Consider the following 8,179-nt stretch of genomic DNA (forward strand, 5'->3'; position numbering starts at 1 on the left):
GGCCTGGCAAGGAGCGCCCACTCCCCCAGGTGAGCCTCAGGGTCCAGGGGAAGCCTGGAGCAGAAGAGTGGGTGTGACCAGGAGGGACTCAGAGCTCCTGTCCCCCTGCTCACCCCTGCCACAGCCCGTCACTCTCGGGGCCCCTGTGGCCGCTTGTGGCACCCACTACACCACCTCCAGCCCCGGGAGACTGGGTTTTGTCTTCTGAGGCCGGCTCTGCAGAGCTCCAGGGGAGACAGGCTCGCAGAGACTACAAGTTTGGATTTCTTTGTCCTGCTGGCAAAGCCCATAGGGGCAATCCAGCAGGCCGTGGGCCCAGGGAGGGACAGGTCTTGCCCGTGAGCTGCCGGCTGGGGCCTGTGAAGCCCCCAGGGGTTGGGGGGTAGGAGGCTTTCAGGAGCCCCCAAGTGCGCCCTGGGTGGAAACATCATGAAATGCCTTCATCCCAGCACACCGTGCCGACCACCCGCCCGGCTGGTCTGGGACTGTCCCCCCTTGCAGCCCTGGAATTTGCACGTCTCCGCTCGGGGGGAGCTGGGCCCAGAGAGGCCAGATACAGAGCCCGTGGGGAGTGTGTGGAGGGTGGGGGCGACTCTTGGGGCCGGAGCCAGGGCAGCCAAGGGCCGGCCGCCCGGACGCTGGGAAAGGCACGAGCTGGGGGTCTCCCAGGCCTCTGCTATCTCCTCTCGGTCAGTCGGCCCGCAAGGCATTTCCTGACTGCCCTGAGCACGGGAAGGGGCCAAGGACCCAGCCCTCCTTCCAAGGGTTCCCAGCGTCGCGCCTGGCGCCCAGGAGCTGGGAGGCCTGGGGTGGGGGTGGGGGCTCAGAGGCAGAGGGGCGGCTCCGGCCAGCTGCTGCCTTGTACCCGTACTGGGGCCCCAAATGCAGGCGGGGGCTGCCCGTGCACCCCAGGCGCACCCCCAAGGCCAGACGCCAGCAGGACGCGGCCCCGGGGAAGGCGATCTCTGTGCGCCCCCCTTCCCCGCAGCCTCACCCCCTCCTACTGCTCCCCACTGTTGCCTGCCTGATGCGCGCTCAGCCCCCAGCCCCATTCTGCCCCCCACTGCAGCCAAGCAGATTCCACGGACCTCCTGCCTGTAGCCCCCCTCAGCGCCCCCTCCCCGCCTCAGCACAGCAGAGAATGGGGAGAGGGGGCCTCTGTGTCCTAGCCCAGCACTCTGGGCCTGCAGTGCTGAGGACTAGAGGGGGCGGTGGGCTTCCTGGAGGCGTGGCCCACCTCCTGCCAGCACTGCAGCTTGCCTGATCCCACGTCAAGCCCACTCTCCTGGGACGATTCTAGAAAGCAGCCTCTTAGATTCAGGACTTGGGGGTCTGACTGGCGGCTCATGGTGGCCTGGGTATCGTGGGCGGAAGGGGCTCTCTCAGGGCTGACGGCCCCTTTGTTCCCCCTGCAGGGACCCCGGGTCCTCCTGCCCCTCACCCAGCCCCCACGTGTTGCTTGCTGCGGTCCCTGAAGTCCCGGCCCCCTCGGCCGCCTCTGCCACAGGACCCCACCCCGTGTCACCAGCCTGTTCATTGCCCACCCCTCACCAGCCCGTTCATTGCCCACCCCTCACCAGCCCGTTCATTGCCCACCCCTCGAGTCCACAGGCCCCCCCCTCTGTGTTCCTGCTCCAGGCCGTCCCCCTCCCCTCCCATGTGTCCCCACCCGTGTGTCCCCACCCATGTGTCTGGCCCCTTGCGGCCCGATTGCCTTCTCGTGTTCCCTCGCCCCATTTTCCCCCCAGCCCCCTCCCCGTTCATCTCAAATGCAAGAGTCCTGAGACAAATTCCTGTAACTGAGTTTATTGATGAATCCAGGGCTTCTGGGGAGGCCCTGGCAGGGAGGGACATGAGCGAGATGGACACACAATGAAATGCTTGGTGTGCTCCTGATGTTTGGAGCCTCCAGACTAGGTGTGGGAAGGCGGGGCCCCTCACACTCGGGCCCCCCAGTCGGGCCCCCTCCCAGACACCCCCGAGGGTGGGCGGGGTGCTGGGTGGGGGGCACGGGCCGAGGAGGCCTACACATTCAGCAGTGGGCACACACACGCGCTTACACACGCTCAGAGACCAGGGCTGGCTCCAGAACCCCAACCAGTGCAAACGACTTTTAGTGCAAATTAATTCAAGAGGGACGGGGAGAACGGGGCTCTGAACGCTCTGAGTCTCCTGAGCAAAGGATAGCAGAGAGAAGATCAGAAAATAGAGACAGAAAAGGAGGAAAAGGAGGGAGGGAGGCTGTTGGTGGTCTTGGGGCTGTGGCAGGGGTTGGCCGCAGAGATGGAGTCGCCGGGCCAGGGTGGGTGTCGCCGCGGGGGCTGCTCTTCCGGTGGTGTGGGCCGTCCGTTCCTTTAGATCAACCTGCGGACAGAGACAAGGCGTGAGGGTCGGGTCTGGCAGGACAGGCTGGGCAGAGGGGCGTGGGGGGGCTTCGAGAGGCAAGCACCTTCCAGAGCTGATTCCTGAGTTAAGGTGTATAGTGGTTCCAAAATGCAGCATATTCTCGAGTCAGAGCTAGAAAGACTTGAAGAAGTCCATGTTCCAAGTCCCAGGCATGAGCTGGGTAGCACCATTTCTGCGGGGATAGGAGAGCGTGAGTGCCCACCTCTGGGGCCCGTGCCGCCCCCCCCCCGCCCCGTGTGTGGCAGGGACCTCTCACCTTGTCATCTTGAGGGTTCTGGGAGTCTGAAGAGCAGCAGTACTGTGTTTGCTCCTTCAGGAGACTAAAAGAACAGAGATATCCCGACTCCTCGCGGGGCCAGCTGACAGTATTCTACAGGAGAGAGGCACCCGTGAGGCTGAGTGTGGGTCAGCGGGCCCGGGGTGGGGGGCACAGCCCGTGTCTGCACTCACCTGGTAGGCTGGACGGTCCCACCTACTCTCTCCATCACGCCGGACCATATCATATCACTCTGCGCACGTCCTGGCCGCCCGGCCTCCGTGACTGGCAGGCACGACCACCCCACTAAGACGTGGCTGTGGGCAGGGAGAGAGGGGAGGGGGTGCTGACTGGGTGGGCAGAGGCAGCCGAGGGCATCAGGAGGGCAGCGGGCTGGACACTCACCATCGTCTCTGGTCCGAGCTCAGAGGCACCGATCCCGCTCCGTCATCGCCCGCAGAAGCCCGCCTTGGCCGCAAGCTCGAAGTCCAGTGCCCCTCCCACCAGCTCGGTGCCCGGCTCCGGCCCCTTGCCCCTGCCTGCGCCCTGACCTCCCTTCCCCCGAGAATGCACACTCACGCCACCCCCCCCGCCCCGCCTAGCCTGGTCTCGCCCATGTCCTTGACTCCCCTGGGTGCTGTCCTGTCTATCAATGCCCGTCCCAGGGGCCTGCGGTTCGGGTCAAGTGTCCCCAGTGTCCCTAAGTGCACTGGGGCCCTCCCGCGTGGCCCCCAGGCCGCAGTGCCGCGTGGGGCTAGCGTCCGCGGGCTGGGCCCGCGCAGCCTCCCTGCTGCGGGTATCTCTCCGGGCCTGTCCCTGCGGCCACCGCCCCCCAGGTGACGTCCCGCCGCGGTTGCCCGCGCACTGCGCTGCCTTCTCTCTCTCTCCAGCCCTCGAGGCTCCGGCTCAGGCCTGAGAACGCCTGGCCGGAGCCGCTCCTGTAACCTGCTCCTAAATGAATTGCAGTGGGTGAAGTGGCGGCTGGGAACCCCTCTGTCCTGAGTCCCCGCCCTGTCCTGCTCGCCCCGGGGCCTGGGTGCCCCCTACACGTGCTGGCAGCCCTGCCTCCTGAGCTCCCGCCTGACTCTCTGGAAATGCCCTTGCCCCCTGGGGCGGCCTGCGGCCCCCCAGCCCGCTCTGTCTCAGCTCCCCCTGAGACGGTATCACCTGTGCTTCCTCACCAGCCTGCGTCTTGCTGCTCTGCCGGGAGGCCAGCCTCTCCGCCTCTCTGGCCCTCGCTCTCCAAAACCTCCTTCTGCAGGAGGCCAGGAGAGCAAGACCCAGGGAGGAGAAGGGGACTCACCTGGCCGGCAGAGCGCTGTCTTCCCCTGCCCACGGCTGCCAGCGACACCTCCACGGCCCCGGCTCCAGGGCGAGCCTCTCTGCAGCTCCCCTGTCCACCAGCCGCCACGACCTGAAACCAAAATTGACCGGGATGAATGCCTGGCTCCCCCCTCTTCTCCTCCACGCTGCTAGCTTGGGTCTTTTACCCTCCCACGCAGATGTTGCCCGGCCTGCGGGGCGCCCGGGAGCAAAAAATGATCCCCAAAAGGCTCCCGGGCACCCCGCGGCCCTCCCCAAGCCAGCCCCTTCACGAGTCCGCTCCTGCCAGGCTCCAGATGTCCAAGGTGATCCTTGGCCCACCCCACGCAAACTTCCCTGCACCCCACTTCCCCATATTCCCCCGGTTACCCCTCCGCTCCCCCGCTTCCCCAGTTTCCCCCGTGCCCCCCCATCCCTCCCACCACCCCCCTCCCACACCCTGCTCCTCGGGCCCTAGCCCGGGCTTTTTCTAACTGGAGGCGGCCCCGCCCAGCATCCCCGCCCCCGCCCGACCAGCCAATCAGCACAGGGACCGTGTTGGGGCCCCCGCGAGGCCCGCCCCCACCCGGGACGGTCCAGCGCACGTACCTCACCCATCCTGGAATTCTCCAAAGAGGGCCATCCCCACACCCCTCCTTTGGCATCCGGTGGGGAGGCTCTGGCATTGTTCCCGAGCGCCCCCCCCCCCACCGTGTCCCTGCAGGCGGCTGCCGCCCAGCCCCCAGGGGCACGCGCTGCCCCCGGACAGAGGTCTGGGCGGGAGCCGCCAGATGCCCCGTGGGACTTCAGAGTCGCCTCTTGCTGCCGCTGTGGCTGAGACCACACCGTGGTTCCAGAGCCCGCGGTGTGGGGGTGCGGGGTGCGGGGCTCGGGGCTCAGGGCGGCCAAGGGAAGTTCTCCGGGTCTCGCGGGCTGGCGGGGCCGACTCTCCCGCCTGAGGGCCATCTGGCCAATGGAGCCTGCTGTGAGCACCGCGCCCTGAGTGGGGCAGGGTCTCCGGCGTGGCCGGGGAGCCCCGTTCCGTCGCCCCCACGGCCAGTCCCACGTCGGGGCCAGGCGTGCCACTGTCCTCTGCGCTCGCAGGCGCGCCGGGGCAGTGAGCCTGATAGCCTCCCTGCCGGCTGCAGCCGCGGTCCACATCCAGAGTCCAGACAAAGACCAGAGCCTTGAGCCCCCCAGCCACCCCATCCCTGGGGCTACCACCTAGGCCTCATGGGGGTCTTTGGGAACCAGCAGTCTGGAGGGTTTGGCCACCACGTCTACAGTGACGGGGCCATGAGGTGGGGGGCATGCCCCAGCAAGGGACCCAGAGCTCTCCATGTCTGAGTGCACCTCAGTTAGGGCCTTGGGATGACCCTGCTCTCCTGGACATGCCTGATGGCCAGCCTTTGCTATGGGTGAACCCCCAGATTTACATGGGAAAACTCTATCCTTCACTTTGGGGGAGCTCACAGAGTTACATGGGAAAGTTCCAGCTTTGACCGTGGGTGGACCCCCAGATTTGTGTGAGAAAACTCCAACCATGGCTGTGGGTGAACCCCCAGATTTACATTGGAAAACTTTAGCCTTGACCATGGGTGAACCCCCAGATTTCTGTGGGAAAACTCTAGCTTTGACCATGGGTGAACCCCCAGATCTCTGTGGAAAAATCCCAGCCTTGGCCATGGGTGAACCGTCAGATTTATGTGAGAAAACCCTAGACTTTACCGTGGGCAGACTCCCACATTTGGCCGTAATCATTCCTCAGGCACAGCGGCCGCGGGCGGTGACTTTAGCCCTTGCACTGCCGCCTCGCGGCCGCATCTGTCTCCACACCTACAGCCACTCAGACCTATTTGGGGGGCGACCAGCCAGGGAGGTGGCCCTTGGTGCAGCAGGGAGGACCCCGGGATCCTCTGCCTTGGGCAGGCAGTGCCCGGGGCCCTGTGCCCTCAGGGGTCTGGTGCAGGAGGGGTCCCTCTAGAGCTACGGCTGTGCCTCACCCAGGCTCCCCATCAGATCCCTGTCACCCCCAGCACAAGACCTTTTAGTCCCCTGTCCCCACTTGTCCCCCACCTTGGTCACAGGAGGCCATGTCTCTAGGGTGCTGTGGGGCCCACTTCCAACAGCACACAGGCTCCAGGGCAGACTCAGGGGGCTTCCATCGGTCAGGAAACGCACGACCATGAGACTGTGAGGGTCCCAGAGTGTGGCGTGGAGAAATGACCAGCCACTGAGCACGCCTGCCCAGCCCAGATCCCCACCGGTAATGACCCCAGGGCACTAGAGTGCCTGCTGCAACCCACTTTGGTGGCAGTGCTCCGGCAACCAGCAGACCAGCCGTGGCTGAACCCAGCGGCAGCGGCAGCGGCACGCCCAGACCTTTAGCATTTCAAACAGCCGAGCTGCATGGAGATGCTAATGACCGACTGTTAGGGGTGGAGGCTCCCCTTGAAGGCAGATGCAGCTCAATAACAGATCCAGAGTTTGGGAGGTCTCTCTGGGGTGGGGGTGGGGACGGGGGCAGACAGTACACTGGGCTAGAAGCACAAAGTCCAGGTTTTAGCGGCACAGGCTGCCCTTCTCATGCCAGGGAAATGTCACTTCAGTCCCACACCATGAGACTTCAGTGGAGGTTGGGGGGAGAGGGACCTGTGGCTGAAGCTGACGTGTGGCCCGACCTGGCCCCTTAGGTGGCTCAGGTGAGTGCCTGTTCCCTCTATGGCCCTCATGGGTCGCCGTGATATGACTTGTGCAGACCATCAAAGTCTCTGGCCGGGCGCGCACGGACCCGGGCCGCCGCGTGGGCGAACCCCCTCTGCTGATGTGTGAGCCCGCACTGCCGCCTCGCGGCCACTTCTATCCCCACATCCGCAACCCTGGGCTCTGTTCAAGGACTCTGATGGGTCTATTGGGGCGGCCCAAGACGAAGAGAGAAGACCCCCGAAATCCTCCTGCCCTTAGCAAGGCGGTGCCCAGCACCCAGGGCTGCCGAAAGTCCCATAGAAAGAGTCTCTCTCTGAACTCAGCTCCGCGTCGCCCCAGGTATGGGGACCCCTCATTGTCCCCGAGTGCTCTGTCTCCTCTCCCACCTTCAACAGTGCAGCCCAGGCTGACTTGGGGTGACACGGGGTAGCTCGGACAAGCGTCCCATCTCCCTGATGACCCTTGTGGACCATTGCAGTATCCAGCCTGGGTGGACCCGGGATGCCACGCGGGCAGATTGCGTGGTGGGCAGACCCCACCGCGGCCACCTTGGGTGGTGATGTGTGAGCCTGCACTGCCGCCTCGCGGCTGCTTCTGTCTCCACACCCACAACCACTCAGCCCTATTTGGGGTGAGACCAGCTAGGGAGGTGGCCCCTGATACAGCAGCAAGGACCCTGGGATCCTCTGCCCTGCGCACTGTGTCACCAGTGGTCTGGTGCATAAAGGGTCCTTCTGGAGCTAGGGCAGTTCCCCACCCAGGCTTCCCATCAGGTCCCTGTCACCCCTGGATATAAGGCCCTTTATTCCCCCAGCCCCACTTGTCCTCCGCCTTGGTGACCTGGGGCCATGACTCTAGGGTGCAGTGGGGCCCACACTCAACAGCGCATGGGCTCCAGAGCAGACCCAGGGGGCCCTGTCAGTTGGGAAATGCACCTCCAAGGTCTCACGTGGGTCCCAGAGTATGGTGTGGAGAAATGACCAGCTTCTGAGAATGCTTGCCCAGCCCAGATCCCCACCAGTTAAGGACCCCGGGACACTAGGGTGCCTATTACAGCTCACATTGATGGGGTACTCTGGCGAACCGCAGACCCGCCACGGCTGAGCCCAGAGGCAGCAACACGCCCAGACCTTTAGCATTTCAGTGAACGGCATGGAGATGCTAATGACCGGCTATTAGGGTCTCCTGTTCCTATTGAAGGCGGATGCGGCTCAATAAAAGACCCAGAATTTGGGAGGACTGTCTGGGGAGGCAGTAGGCTGGACTGGAAGCACAAGTCCAGGTTTTGGTGGCACAGGCTGCCATCCTCCTGCCGAGAAGACATGACATAGGTCCTACGCCTTGGGACTTCGGCGGGGAGGCGGGTGTGCGTGTGTGTGTGTGTGGGGGTGTGTGTGTGGGTGTGTGTGGTTGAACCTGCAGTGTGGCCTGACCTGGCACCTTGGGAGGCTCAGATGAGTGCCCTGTCTCCCTTGTGACCCCCGGGCCCACCGCGGTTTATGGCTGCGC

General features: G+C 64.7%; 1 long non-coding RNA gene across 1 annotated transcript; it reads right to left on the reverse strand.

Moving 5' to 3' along the window:
* Positions 1-1,790: 1,790 nt before the first annotated feature.
* Positions 1,791-4,371, reverse strand: LOC122707736. The gene is made up of 5 exons (XR_006344896.1): positions 3,068-4,371; positions 2,857-2,979; positions 2,663-2,776; positions 2,450-2,578; positions 1,791-2,364 (listed from the first exon to the last, which is right to left on the reverse strand). It is a non-coding gene; the product is annotated as an uncharacterized LOC122707736 (long non-coding RNA).
* Between the last annotated feature and the right edge of the window lie 3,808 nt (positions 4,372-8,179).

This window comes from Cervus elaphus, chromosome 2 (assembly GCF_910594005.1).
Source record: "Cervus elaphus chromosome 2, mCerEla1.1, whole genome shotgun sequence".
NCBI classification, from domain to species: Eukaryota; Metazoa; Chordata; class Mammalia; order Artiodactyla; family Cervidae; genus Cervus; species Cervus elaphus.